This window comes from Copadichromis virginalis, linkage group LG10 (genome assembly GCF_057382275.1).
Source record: "Copadichromis virginalis isolate Kocher_CV1m ecotype Utaka linkage group LG10, C_Virginalis_male_GT1.1, whole genome shotgun sequence".
NCBI lineage: Eukaryota > Metazoa > Chordata > Actinopteri > Cichliformes > Cichlidae > Copadichromis > Copadichromis virginalis.
The window spans coordinates 5,667,503-5,682,682 of NC_140627.1; the positions used below are offsets into that span (position 1 = coordinate 5,667,503).

The 15,180-nt window shown below is 37.4% G+C and overlaps 1 long non-coding RNA gene across 1 annotated transcript; it reads left to right on the plus strand.

The window, feature by feature from the left end:
- Nucleotides 1–1,614: 1,614 nt before the first annotated feature.
- Nucleotides 1,615–4,840, plus strand: LOC146699727 (uncharacterized). The gene is made up of 4 exons (XR_014922450.1): nucleotides 1,615–2,369; nucleotides 2,748–2,900; nucleotides 3,262–3,351; nucleotides 3,936–4,840. It is a non-coding gene; the product is annotated as an uncharacterized LOC146699727 (long non-coding RNA).
- The last annotated feature ends 10,340 nt before the right edge of the window (nucleotides 4,841–15,180 follow it).

The window sequence follows — 15,180 nt, forward strand, 5'->3', positions numbered from 1 at the left end:
ATAAAATGAGCTAAGATCTTCTCTAAGTAAAATATTTACTTTTTAAAAAAAGAACAAAATACAGTAATTCAGCATTAAAACAATAAAGGTTTTTTTTTAGTTTTTTTTTTTTTTTTTAGCTATTTCTAGTTTTTTGAGGCTTTTTCATTTCAGGTGTGTAATATGTGTATAGGCTGGATACTCTTCCTGCATCACAGCTTTGGATCTTGAATCCTGGCTCTCCACAAGTGGATTAACTCATCTCACTCAGAAAAAATGTCAGAAATAATAATAATAATAATAATAATAATAATAATAATAATAATAATAATAATAATAATAATAATAATAAAAATTAAAAACATAAACATACCTCATAATATATTTTCACAACAGCAACAATAATCCAGGTCTTACTAAAGTGTGAGAATGCATCTCATTGCTATATCACGGATTATACAAAATGTGGTTTTCGATGCTACTTATCCAAAATCTGTTTCTCTTTCCAGGAGACCAGAAAATAAAGCTAATTTTCTACACTTAAAGATAATCATCTATAATACACTTAAGCAAACAGCAAGCATCCACAACCTCCATGTTGTTTGGACGCTTTCTCTATGGTGTCTCAAGTTCACAAGCACTATAGTTGTTCAATCAAAGACACTGAGTAAAAGACACATTGGAGCCTGAATATTAAATGGCATTGTCAGTGAGCTGCATTGGGATCATTTGAAGTGATTTGATCCAGCCCTGAATATAAGCTTTATCAAAAAGGACAGTTTTAAGCCTGATCTTAAAAGTAGAGAGGCTGTCTGTCAACCAAGTCCAAACTGGGAGCTGGTTCGTTCTACAGAAAAGGCTCCGCCTCCTCTTCTTCTTTAGGGATCACAAATAAGTCAGTGAATGAAGAACTTTGTTTGGTGAATATGGTACTGTGAGGTTTTTAAGATATGACAGGGCTGACTGTTCAAGACTTTGTATGTGAGGAGGATTTTAAAATTAATTCTGGATTTGTCTCAGCTAGCTGTAAACCTAGCTACAATGCTGAATAAAAACCTGGGGTTATTTTTGTTATGAATATTAAGATATCATAGCTTTATGGAGAGCTTATATAGAGCAACAAACAATTTTTTAAAGTCATATAAAGTTCTTTTAAATTAGTGAATCACTATTTTCTTTCTCTAGTTAATGGGTTATTTGATTCAAGGATTACATAGGTCAGTTACACAAGGAAGTCAAAACACCTGTGATTTATAGCTGTTTTTCAGAGGAGAAAAAAAAATCAACGTTTAGTTTCTATGCATTATGTCAGGACAAGGTCCAAAGCGTGATTAAAGCAGTTGGTGGGCTCATTTATATTTTGAGAGAAGCCAGGTGAGTCTGATAATATATTAAATGCAATGTTGAGGGTGTTGTTTTCAGTGGTTTAATTAAAGTTAAGCGCATCCACTATAATAGAGCAGGCTGACAAAAGTCAAGTCATCACTTGACCCAGCTGTCTTAGCTAATTATAGGCAAACCTTAGACTTTTCTTTTATTTAAAAAATTCTTGGAACTGATCATCTGCAAAGGAATGGTTTATTGTATGTGTTTCAGACTGCATTATAGGACAGAAACAACATTAGTGAGCACACTGAAAAAAAGGGACTGGCCATCTCTTGGATTTATGTAAGCATCTTGCATGTATTTAACACAATTGCCTCATGTTTTAAAGATAAATGTAACTATATAGTGTAAAAACTACATGATATGCAGAAAGGGTGTATTAAATTGTTCATATCATGTTCAGGTGAAGTAAGTCAATAAGATAGCAACGTTAAATCTCGTGAAACCACGCGTGATTTCATCTCGCGGGCTTTGGATCGTGGTTTAAAAAATGCATCCATCTCAGTCAAGTCAAGCAGCCAACTCTACGTTTTTTGGTATGTCTTGATTTTTTGAATTAATGTTTACCATATTTCAGCCAAATGTAGTTAAACGTCTAAAGTGTCGCCATGTAACATGCTAAAAAAGAGCCGTTAGCTTATTTGCTGTTTTATCTGTTGTCAAAGAATTGGCGCTTTTTCATTTGAATTTGTCTTTGGCACAAGAGCCATAATATCACATTAAACCTAATTACGAGGCACTCATAACATAATTTGGTTTTCTGTGTGAATACATTTGTCAACTGACTCTTCAGTTACATTGTGTATTTACTGCACCGTGGTGTTAGTGAGATTTTGGACATTGAACAGCTTTAGCTAATATCATCAGTGGCATTATGCTAGCTTACATCCCTACCCCTCCTGCTGTCCTTTTGTTTTTGTTTTTGTTGATGCACATTGAGAGACCACATCTATTCTGCATTTCACCAGGAGTCAGCTGATGGATTGTGGGTTCAAGGTGTTATGGTAAGAAAGTATATTCTATTTTCGCTTAAGGTTTCTGTAACTTAATTATAATAGGTTTTTTTTATAATTATTAGGTGCATGCATACTCAGATAGACCACCCTATTAATACAACTGAGAAATCCAAAATCTGCCATAGGTTTAACTTATACCTGTATGTATCGTCAGAAAGGTGATTACTGGACTCACATTAATGCACACTTGAACTAAAATGAGGTTGTAACTTGTGGGTTCTTGGGTTGCAAATCAGAAATAAACATCTTTGGATTTTTTTAATCCCATAAGATCTGGAAACACAGTTTTTATTCAACAAAACATTACTGATTATTAACCAAGCACAGTGCCTGCTGTTATTTCAAAATAATTTTATGTCATTTCAGATAAAATGCAGCATTCCAGTGCATCCCAACCATGCCTTTACAGTCAAGGTTTCTGACGGAGCTGAGTTTCTCTCTGACAGTCTGCTGAAAGTGTTTGCAAAGTGATCGGGGGAACAGGGCACAAAGCTAAAGGATGTAGCTGCCATAATGACAGTAAGAACTTTAAAATTCTTTAACTACAAAGTGTATATGTATTGCATTAGGTCAGTAAAAGATTTTTATGCTGCATCCATTGAAACAGTCAACTATTACCTGTGAGTACTGATTCCACCGAAAGGATGCCATAATTTTCGTCATGCATTTACTGGCCCACTGAGAAAAATTGATCTTTTAAAAAAAATAAATGTTCTGGAAACTATATATCCATAAAGTTGATGTCAAACAGGAACTTTTGATATTGCTTTGTAGATGCTGGTGTTGCATGTTGACTGGTTTAAGTTTTTGTCTGGGATCATTTTCTTCTGTGCTACTGAAAAGTTCACAAATCTCTGTTTTCTTTGTTATAATACTTTAGGATGACATTAATGCTCGAAGGGAGTCCCTCATCAAAGTGCTCCGCATCTGTGTGAAAGACAATTGCAACATCTTGGTGCAGGAGTTCATGGTGAGTGTTTTATGAGTAGATTGTGGCTTTGCAACATTTAAAAATGCATTTAGTTATCCACTTGATCCTCATTGGAACAGTTAGGACCAGTAGTCCTCTTTAATAATTTGAAGTTCACATGAGGCCTGGTAGTGAACTCAGCCGCCGGCCCTTGAGGCCCCACCCCTGTATTAGGGGTCACATCAGTGTGAAAAAACTTTAAATTTGTCATTCTAGTGAACAAAGGAAAATCCCACCAATATTTACATTAGCTTTTGTTTGAAAAAAAAAAAGACCAACAGCTAACCAAATTGTGGGGCTGAAAGTCTAAATTCTAACATCTTCTGAGTGACAAAACCTGGATTTCTGATGGGCCGGTGTCTTTCTAAGAAAAACTAATGTAAAGCATTTGAAATTATTATGTTTTTCACCCTCTCTTAGAAACTCTGTTAGACCATGAATGGCAGCATGGCAGGCCACTCTTTGGCTATAGCTATTTACTATGTTGCTTGCATTGGTTTAAATTACTCTAACATTAGAACTGGTAGATTCAAAAGAGATGAGTTTAAAAAGGAATCTTAAAGAAATGTTTTGTGTTTAACCAGGACTTGACTGAGGCCACTGCACAGATTGAGAAAACCACAATGAACATCTGTCTCCAGAGGATGCACCAGGCAATGACTTTTCTGACGTTGGCATCATCATCGAGGGTATAGTAGTTCTTCAAGATCTGGATAACGTGACCTTTGCAGTAGCCATGCTGTTTGGACCATTTTTATTCCTTCAACATGAGTTACCCATCACAACTCTGCTACACTTTTGAGGTGATTCAAAGGGTGGTAATGGAGTTGGAAGCAACTCAGCTCTCAAGAAAAACTCACAACTAAGACAAAACTGCTCCTGCAAGGAAAGCTCACTGTTATGCATGCAAGCTGATCAGCTCTAGGTGAGAGGACATTTAAATCTCACACTTGTTCTGCTGCATTTTTGAAGCTCAATTCCAGGAACAGATCGCAGGGTTCATTTTTATATACTCTGCAACTGCCATGAGGACGAGCCGTTTTTTGTTGTTGTTTGTTTTTCCTTTTGCTCTGTACAGCATTTTGGCAGCATTTTTAAATTTCTCTTTGTATTTTTTCTTTCTTTTACTAGTGAAGAGATGTAGCATGAACAGTTATGCAGTCTAAATATCCCATATGGGCCGTGTGAAATGGTATTTTCAGTTTCATTCAGTTGAAGTAAGGAATGTTGAATATTTCTAAGTGTGCTGTTTTGAACCAAGATGTCACAGTATGATCAGTGCCGTAACTTTTGACAGTCACTGTATCAATGTTATTTTTGCATCTCTTGAATAAAGGTTTTGACCTGCAAGTGCTAATTTCTTTAGTTATTGGGGTAAAATGGGTAATGTTAATAGGAAGGTGTTTGCCAATTCAGTAACCTAATTTAATGTTAATGGAAACTAACATTACCTCAAATTGTTTAGTCATAATTGTTGTTTAACTGAATCTTGACGTCAGAGGCCTTAAATAGAATGTTTTGATTTGTTCTTTCCCAACATTTTTCAAAAGAAACAGTCCAATTTCTTTGCTGTGATTGATTCCAGAGAACACGGAAGAACTGACATTATTTAACTGTTGATTTATATAGATTCAGTAGTGGAGTAATGTCAGTTTAATTCTTTACCTACTGTCAATGCAGTGAAATTAGACATTTTGTTTTGAAAGGTTACTGGTGGATGCCAGCAACCATCTTGGAAGAGAACAATATAATCTGTTATAAGGCCTCCATTTGAAAATTGTGTATTTGATACTAGAATATAATAGCAAAATGTAATTTGAAGATAACATGTAGTATTTAAGTGACCAAGTAGTATTGGGTAAAAGTTATTGAATCGTGTTGGGATAAAGTGAGAAAATTGTGAAGGATTAAAATATTTCAAGAGCTCAAATTACTTCATCAAAACATGTTTAAGTCACATTTTATCAACACAAATTGCACAGGTTTATTGAACATGAATAAATTGTGTTAATTTAACTCAATTGTTTAAGTTGCTGCCAAAGCAAAACATCTGTGTGCAACAAATGTCCACCATTGAATTAAGTAAATCCAACAACATATTTTTTTCAGTGCATTACAAATGATCTTCTCATGGCCTCTGACAGTGGACTCATCACTGTGCTTGCCCTCCTGACCTCAGTGAAGAGTTCAGTACTCTTAACCATAATATTTTATCACAGCAATTAGAGCACTGTGTAGGTATTAAAGGTATTGTGCTGCAGTTTGAAACATGTTTTTTTGTTTGAATCATATCTAATAGATTCCAATTTGTTCATGTAAGTGGGGAGTCTTCTTTACACACTACTGGTCTACTACTACTACTACTGCAATTCATTATTATCAAGATGATTTAAAAACTCACTGAAAAGCCGTCACTATATCCAAAATAAGGCACAAGAAACATGTTTCTCCCATATTGGCTTCTAATTGTCCCTTTCCTATTTAATCCACAATTGAATTTAAAATCCTTCTCATCACATACAAGATCTTATCTTAAAGACCTCATGGCAGTGGCGTGTCTAGAAAATTTTTGTTGGGGGGGCCAGGTAGGGGCACAGATTTGGAGAAGGGTGGCAGATGTAATTGGCAGATAATTATTAAAAAAATGTCTACCAACCGTTAACCATAATTCAATAATCCTATAAACCTAATAACCGAATGCGCTTTTAACTCTTATTAGAATGAGATTTTAACCACTATGGTGCAAAGTTTTTAGATACTGCGTTGATAAAGTACAAGAGATACAATCAGTGCTTTGTCAGTGTTTACTCAGCATTCAAGGAGAGCAATATTTGCATAGTATTTTTACTGACATATAGTGCACATATGTTTTGAGCAAAAACATTTTTGAATATTAAAATACGAACATTTGTAACAAACAATTGACAAATTAGCCAATGCCAATGTAAAACTTTATCTGCCTATTAAAAAAAGAAGATAATCTTCTCACAAACTGGTGTTTGAGTTTGAAACAGGAAAAAAGTGGGGAAACAACTGAAAAGACTAACATTTGAATAAAACCTGCAAGCAAGTAAATACTTTATATGCTGCCTTATGGTCAACTTTGGTAATATTGATAAAGAACAACACTGGCTGATGATGAAATCCAGTCAGCTGGCATGGTGACACTGCCAGTATTAACCTGCAGGGCTGGACTGGGACAGAAAATCGGGCATTTTGACTAGAGACCGGCCCACCAGGTATTAAAGCCATAAAGCCTTTGAATGAAAACAAATGCTGTTGTGACAGTGATGTACAGTCTTGTTGGTATATGTATGATTTCTATACATTTTACGTCAGATAAAAACTTTGGTTGTAAGATTTAGATAATTATTTAATAAAAGCGAGATATTTTAAATGAGAATAAGAAAGAAAAGTATTTCTTTGTGCCCCCCTCTCCCTGTTAATGCCCTACCTGGCCCCCTGGCAAAACTTTGCTAGATCCACCCCTGCACAATTACAGCTGTCAGCTACATAAAAAAGGATCCTGGTGTTATTTGTCTCTCAGAAACAGTTCATAACTTCCCTTCAACTCATTCATGTCACCTAAAAGGTAAACCTGTTTCTCCATCACCTGTTCAGCTTTGATGATTCAGTAAGGACATCTCCTGGTTTCATCTTCATGTTTCCCTCTCACCACATATCCAAACCGATATCATGACCAGCAGCTTTACAGCTGTGGCTCCAGCAAACATCAGCTGATACTAGAAATTAATATTAAATAAATTCTAACAACAGCTTATCAAGCTTAAACATGCTGCTGTTGTTTGGCGCGACATCCGCTGGTTTCCTCTTTCTGGCGCAAAGTGGGCGATAAATAAACAAGAGAGAAAAGCCGATCAGCTGATCACTGATCAGTTTCATGATTGAAGTAGCAACAGGAGAGAGAGGAGGAGAGAATGAGAGAAGAAGAGGCAGCTGTGCAGCGTAACGACAGAATAACTCCAGCTTTGTGTCTTTTTTTCATTATAGCGAAAGTCCGGGACAAACTGTGTTCCTTCTCAGCTCAATACGAAACGCGTAATATTTTCTCTGAATGAGGGAGACAGACACTATCTCTACTTTTAAGATTAGGTTTAAAACTTTCCTTTTGCTTTTTTGAGAAAGCATATAGTTAGGGCTGGATCAGGTGACCCTGAATCCTGCCTTAGTTATGCTGCAATAGGTGTAGACTGCTGAGGGCTTCCCATGATGGACTGAGTAAGTGGGAAAAAAAGTAGGTAAAGAAGAAATACTATGTGGGCATAAACAACTCTGCATTTAATTATTAGCTATTAACCTCTGGCTCTTTGCTGCGGCATGTCTTTCTCCTGTCAGCCTCACCCCCCCAGGCAGCCACGTCAAATGTTCTGGCTGAGGTTTCTGTCTGTCTTAGTATGAGAATATTTTTTTAGATAAAAATACTACAGAATTACTGTATTTTTTCACTAGAATCCATCATGCATAAGGATAAGTAGTATCATTACTTATGATAATGTAACTTTTAATTATTTTGATTATTTTTTTGTGTAAAAGTACACATTAAGTGTATGAGTATACTTCCACAACTTCACACTACAATTAAAGACTGCGAGTTATTTTCTGAATTCAAAAGAAAAAAAAAACATTGTCAAATTTATGGCTTAATTTGACTATCAGCTTTCAGGAAATATTCACACTGACAAGCGCACTTGTCTGTCTTCATAATTACAAGGAAAATCAAGAGTCCATCAGCAATCAGCACTGATTGCTGTACAGAGTTATTGCCCCTCCTTGATGCAGCAGAGAAATTTACATTTTTGAGTGCACATAGATTGCTGGATTGCTTTATTTTACTTAGGCTGAAATCATCAGTGTCTAGCAGAAACAGCTGTGTTAGTGCAGGTGAGAAGATTTAGTCTTGCTTGTGGCAAATAATTTGTGTGGTTTATTTTAGTGCAAACTTAAAATCACTGTCAAGTGCATTACGTATATTAATTACAAGAAGAACAGTGCATGACTTACAAATTGTCCAACTTGTAACTTCAAATTGCTCTACCTCCTGAGAGCAATTTGGTCTACCTCCTGCTCAGCATGTCAAATAACCTTGGGTTGCTCTTTGAAGCATCCATCAAAATGGGAATGTGTGTGAATTTGAGATAGAAAGCACTTAAGCATAGAAAAAAGACCATGTATGAATGAGTGTGAATGGGTGAATAAGGGATGTTGTAAAAAGCGATTTGAGTGCTCAGGTAGAGTAGAAAAGTGCTCCAAAGAAGTGAGAAAAAAGGTATATTTCAGTTTAACTTTTTCTGTGATTTCCTGTCTCTTTGGAGCTAAAAGAGACCACCCAAACACATTAGAAATATCATTAGAATGACCAGAGTGTCTTCTACTGAGCACATCTAAGTAGGGTAACTCAAATAAGTCAAAAGATATAGACTAAAGTATGGGGTATGGAGAAAAGTAAGGCTACTCACAATAATTTCTGTTGTGAACTCCAGTAGATTTTGTCAAGTCTGTGCCAGCAGACGATGAGGAGTGGAGAGAAAGAGACTGAACTGAACCAAAGGGGAAAGGGGAAAAAAAAGGCATCCACAACAAGAGAAAACAGTTCTGGGGGTACGGGGGAAAACAAAACAGATCTTGAGGCCAGGAAAACTGTCCAAAAACTAAGAAGATCTGGGAGGCTGACCGCAGGTCCAGTAGTGATGAACAAGATGTAGCAGCTCTGGGGGCTAGCTGCGGAACCAGCAGCAACGCCAAAACAGTTTTGAGGGCCAACAATGATGGCGAAGATCCTCAGCCAACACATTAAGAGGATGAAGACAGCTACAAAGAAGGGAACCTTCAGGACCCAGGCAGGGCATGCAGGATGTGGCTTGGTAGATGAAATAAGAGACACACACTAAGACGTGACTTGACACTGTGAGATGAAGACATGGCTATAGACTTGTAGTCAAGACCGCCTAAACCAAGACCAAGACAATACCAAGACCAAGACCAAGACAGACCGAGTCAAGACCAAGACAAAGTCGAGCCGAGATTGAGACTGAGACAAAAAAGTCTTTAAACTGCAGCCAGATGCTGCTTCGTTTACGGGTGTCAGGCATATTTATGTGTTTTTGCGATGCACTCGTACAGCCCTCCTCACCGCTGTCTAGTGTCTCACTCACTTACTGAGAGGACAGACGCACACTCCACTTGACTGTCACGTCTCTCACCCTCTCTGTTTTTCACATAATGATATTATCCTATATCTTCGCATGTGATTGCCCACAATATGGAGGGATTGGAGCACAGCTGAGCCACTGTGTAAGAGCCGAGCAGTGAAAGGAAATTAAGTGAGGAGCGGCTCTCGCTCAATGGGAGTCAACTCTGATTCACTACAACGCACTCTCTAAGCACGGCTCTTAGAGCTGATGCTTTTGCGCATGACACATTATCGAATGTTATGTTGTGTGTTATGGATACTATTGACTCCAAATCTCCCGACCATTATGTCGATCTGAGACAGAAAGACCGAGACAGCGAGACCAAGACAAGACCGAGGGATCCGAGACCAAGACAAGACCAAAGTCTGTCGAGACCAAGACAAGATCAAGACCACGTATAAGTGGTCTCGAGACAACCAACTCTACATGACTGACTGGAGAGACAGAGGGAAGATGGATCACCTAAACAAGAGTAGCTAAATGAGAAACCTGGGACAGAGGGAAGGCACGGAGACAGAAACCTAAAGTCTAGAAACTGTCATGTAATTAATATATCCTTAGTATCCTTATTTTCCTGTTATATTGTTTTATGTACTTTAATAATGAAGGTTTGTAGAGCAAGGCCACTTTTGACTCATAAACTAAGTGCTTAGCCAGACTGAAAACAGGAAGTGAAGAGCTGTACAGTATATTAATAAATACAGGAAGCCAGACAGAAAAGAGGAACTTTGCCAAATAAGCAATGGTTGTATTGAAACTGTGACATGTAAAGTACCAAAATAATACCTATATGAGACACAGTTTATGATTCTAATGTTAGAGATCCTGCAACTGGCGTTTTGGGCTGTGAAGGGGTTTCTCTCTTCTGGAAGATGATTGAATAAAAAGAAGTCCAAAGTTTTATGCCCTGGAGGTCAAGAGTTGTGTGTAGAGAAGAACATGACTTAGAAAAGGGCATTTATGGTCATATTTTGTCTAATTTGGGGAGAATTGTCTCATATGTGTTTATTATTCTCTTCTCTTTAAAATTACATACGCAGTTACTGGGTGTTGTCTACTTCCTCTTTCTGATTCTGAACAGCATGTTTGATAAAATATTCTGATGAAGGCGTATTTTGAGTGATTCTAAGTGTGTGAATGTTGTGAGTACTGGATTTGAGTGATTCTGTGTGATTCGTACCAAATAATAAATAAGTAATAATAACACTGCGTGGGTTCATAGCAGAGTGCGGGAAAAAGAGGAAGTCTGAGAGAAGAGAGTGTGTGTATGTGTGTCAAACAGGATGTGAACCACCAAGTCTGAATATAGCTTGTGAGCTGGTGAGAGACATTGCAACATGAAAACAGAGGAATTAGAGACTGAATGTCTTAAAAAAGTAATAAAATGATATTAATTACATGTTTTAGTGTGTCAATACAGGTGGACTCTTCTCAACCTAAAAACATGAGTACAGCGGCAAAAGGATAAATTAACTGAATTGGGATGAGAAACAGGCCAGCCTTTGGCTTAACATTTTACAGCTTGACCTCTCATTCTGTCCTTATCCTGAGAAGAAGCTTAAAGGACAGTCAATCTCCTGATGAAGACAGAAGACAGACAGAACACCGTGGACTTGAAGAGTTAACAGCAGGCAAAAGACGGTGCAACTGACCTGTAGGTTTAGGTTTAGGATTGTCCACCACATCACAAGAAAAGAAAAAGAGAGTAAGATAAATACAGACTGACAATTACGTGAATAAATAGAAAACACACATACACAAATTGTTACATGTGAAATTATTTTTGGAAAGAATCAGAAGTGAGATAGTTTGAATCCACAGCTCAGTGCAAAGAGGCATGAATTAAACCTGATTATAAAATACACATGCAATGAAGAAGCAGCTTACACTCAATTAATATGACCACATAACATAAATGCAATGAAGAACACGCTTACACTTAGGAATGTGAATACATGACATAAATTAGTGTTTCTGGCCGGAAAGAGAGAAGCGGGTCGTTTAAGTTTGTCACTTTTAGGTGCAAAGCTGACCTGGATCAATTTTCCACATGCAGCAGTCGGAAGAAAGTTATAGGTTAACATCACTGGAAACGTTCAGGCCAAGTTTCTGGTTGAATTGTTCACAGCGCCATGTGTTACTAAACCTCACCAGTGAGCTCTCACTTCTGCCTGAAGACAAGTAATGCAGTTCCAAAGAGCAATAACATGGATGAGGAAAAGAAATCTAAACTCAAAAGGTCTTTGCCCGAAAATCAAACTTGCAGCGTAACATCTCACAGTCCATGTCCACACTGGGGGCGCTGCCTGAGAAGGATTCATCTCTGAGTGGCAGCCGCTGATCTGGTCTCAATGTCAACTCTCCTGATGTTAAGAAGAAATTCAAATTGGGACACAAACGAACCGGGGGCTCTGACAGCAAGGTGTCTTTGGGTCCTTTCTCCCTGATGGGCCGCTCCAAGCAGAGCAACAGTGACCTGAACAACCTGTGCATTAACCCTTTAAGACCTACCATAGAACCAAGTCCGCCAGAGCTTATATTTATATTTTTACATGCTGTAGTGCCATTTTTGGGAGCATTTCAAGTTGCTATACATCAATACAACCATTATAGCCCAAATTTTAATAGTATGTATGCATTAAGTGCATAGAAATTACATAAATTGCAAGAAAGTGCAATAAACTACAAAAAAAATTGAAAATCGTGTTTGTTTTTTTTAACATATATTTCTAGTTAGAGAAATTTAAGAGGCTTATCCCTCAAAACTGTAAATACAAAAAAATTCCACAAAATAGTTTCCTATCACAGGAAATTTATTTTGAGTGTCTTCATAGTTTTATTTTTGAAATACACCAATTTTTATATAGTGCAAGAAAAACGAAAATAAATATTATAATGCAAATTTGAAAAAAGCAGCATATGCATCAAAATAAACTATTTCCAGCAGTGCAATTTTAGTTCTAAGCATCCCAGAAACGACACAGAAAGTCATAAAGTCAAATATAATGCCCTGATGGTAAAAAACTAAATTTCCGTGAAAATGACGTCACTTCCGGCTTCGGGCAGGTAATGGCGGACATGCGATAGTTCACGCTGACGTCTATTCTAACGTAGGAAGTGTTACAAACAGCTGATCGGATCAGCAAAGCGTGTTTCTGGAATATAATGTTTTTGTTGCTGCAAGTGCTTTTTATGCAGTTTTTGCAAAGCTATATGTGGAAGGAAACCGTGACCTAGGACAAGCTGATGGCATAAGATGTAAGTACAACTCCTCCGGTTTCATATGCAAAAAAAATTATTGCGCTAGTTTACGTGGTTGCAGTTCTACAGGGATTTAAAACTATTTGCGCAAAACGGAGCGTGCCTGCTCTGACCGGTTTTAAAGGGTTAACGGCAGCCATGTGTACACAGAGGAGACCAAACCCAAGAGTGGATTCTGTCTCGGAAAGAGAACTGCCCGGTACTGGACTGTTGAAGTGAGAGAGGACAACGGAGTGGGAGCAGTAGGTGAGAACACAGAGGAATGCTGTTATTTAATGTGGGAAATCAAAATTTGGGTTAGCAAACCTGGGAAAGAAAACTGACTGTTTAAGTGGAAAAATTGTGAAGGAGTCTGAAACGCTGCAAAAAGAAACATATACAAAATCACACACACAAACAGAAAATGCATTAACCTTAGAAATACAAGAGAGGTCATGTAGATTAGACAGTATCTTGAGCATGTGAGTCTGTTTATCATCTTGTCCAAGTCGCTTAGTGTGTAGTAGTTTTTAGAATAGCGAATTTGATGTGCTCTTGTACAGATTGATCAAAACAAGTGATTACTGTAGAAAGAAATAAAATAATTCAATAAGGTGGTAATGTTTAAACATGCATTTCTCTTGTCACGGCAACTTCTTGAGAGATGACTCAGTATGCAAATTAGTTGAATGACTGGGGACTGGAAAAGAAAAAAGAGTAACTTAGGTTTCCTATCTAATTGTATGCGTGAAGCTTGCACTGGAAGAGACACGGTGACTGTGTGGCTTTTAACAAGATTTTCTGTGTATTGAGCAGGTGAAATTATGTCAGTTGACCTCAGAGTCTCAGGATGCTGAAGAACCTGAGGCCACTGAAATATGATGTGGGGAAAATGAACAGAGGGAGTGATTTAAGTCTGATTTCAGACTATGTAAGTATTAGTTAAGCCAAAAGTAGGGCAAAACTTTTGTGGCCCTGAAGCTCTCCCCCCGAAAGTTCTATTCCCAACAACATATGGATAGATTAATAAGCAAAATTTTCTGTGTTTAAGACTTTTGAGGTTGTTGTTTTTGTGATGGGTTGATTCGGTCGGTTAGGTTTGGGTGGTCTTCTCATTTTAATAGAGGGAGTTTTATTAAACATGGACATGTCTAAGGTGGCCCATTATTTTTGTAACAGTGCACTTAGAAAACCTGTCAGGTGATATTGTTTTGTGTTTTGATGAGCTAATAATCAGCTCTCTTTTTCTCATTTTTGTTCTAAGCAGGCCTGAAAGATTGAATTAATAGCGCTGTAAAAATTTCCAGGAGAACAAATATAAGGTGACCTTTTCCAGATTACAACTGGCTGAGGAGAAGGCTACGTGTGGGAACCTGATCAGGTTGTAAGTCCCTGTCTAAAAGGATTGCAGTCAATCCAGTCCAAGAGCATAAAGAACTCTTTTCCTAAAAAACAAAAAACAAAATAAAATAAAACAAATGAATGAGCTCATGTTGCGCGGGAGTCTCCACTATCAGCAATATCTCGTGTGAATGCGTGTGAGTGAATGTGTGTGACTGGACCAAGGTTAGGATGAATGAATGTGGACAACATTACCATGCCAGCAAGAGAAAGGGGATGCTTTGCTTTGCTTTGTTTTGCTTTTGCCATAAGCAGGAGGAGTGGAAGACTTAATTCTGGGGATGCTGGTTTTGGGTTGCAGATGTTTCCTTTGAGAAAATTTCTGTTTTATTGACTGGGGTTAGATTATGGTATTACATTATACTGTTGGGAAAATGCCAAATGCTAAAGGGGAAACATTTTTTGATATTACTCATGTTACCATTAACCAAAGAAACACATGACTGATAACTGTTCTGTTTTAAGTTTTCTTTCTTATAACACAGATTAGATCATAATTGGGGAAAACTGAGTATGAAATGTGAAGTTCAGGTTAACACACAGGTTTTGTTTCTATGAAGTTCCAAGGATGCAGGCTCTGGATGGAGCCAGGAGTTCGAAAAGATTTGACATGATGATTAAATTGATTTCATCTCTTAAACACAGGTTTGCAGGCCCGGAGCAGATATGCCTGAGAGGAGGATCGCTGAGGTGTTTTGAGAAATAATATGACTAACCTTTTTTCTTTTAATTTCCTAAGCCCTGGTGAAGCATTTTCAGTTTGTGACACATAAGAGGTGTCAAAAGGGGGAATTTTAGGTTGAAGTTGAAATAATGGGTTTTGGGATCATTTTATGACTTGTTGGGTGATTGATAATTTAAGTACGGTAAAACTTATGCATAAGTGATTGCTTATAGGCTTAAGCCTAACTGATTGAAAATCTCTGACTTGGGTTGGATGTATTTTAGTAGAATAACCGTTTATAATCATTTTATA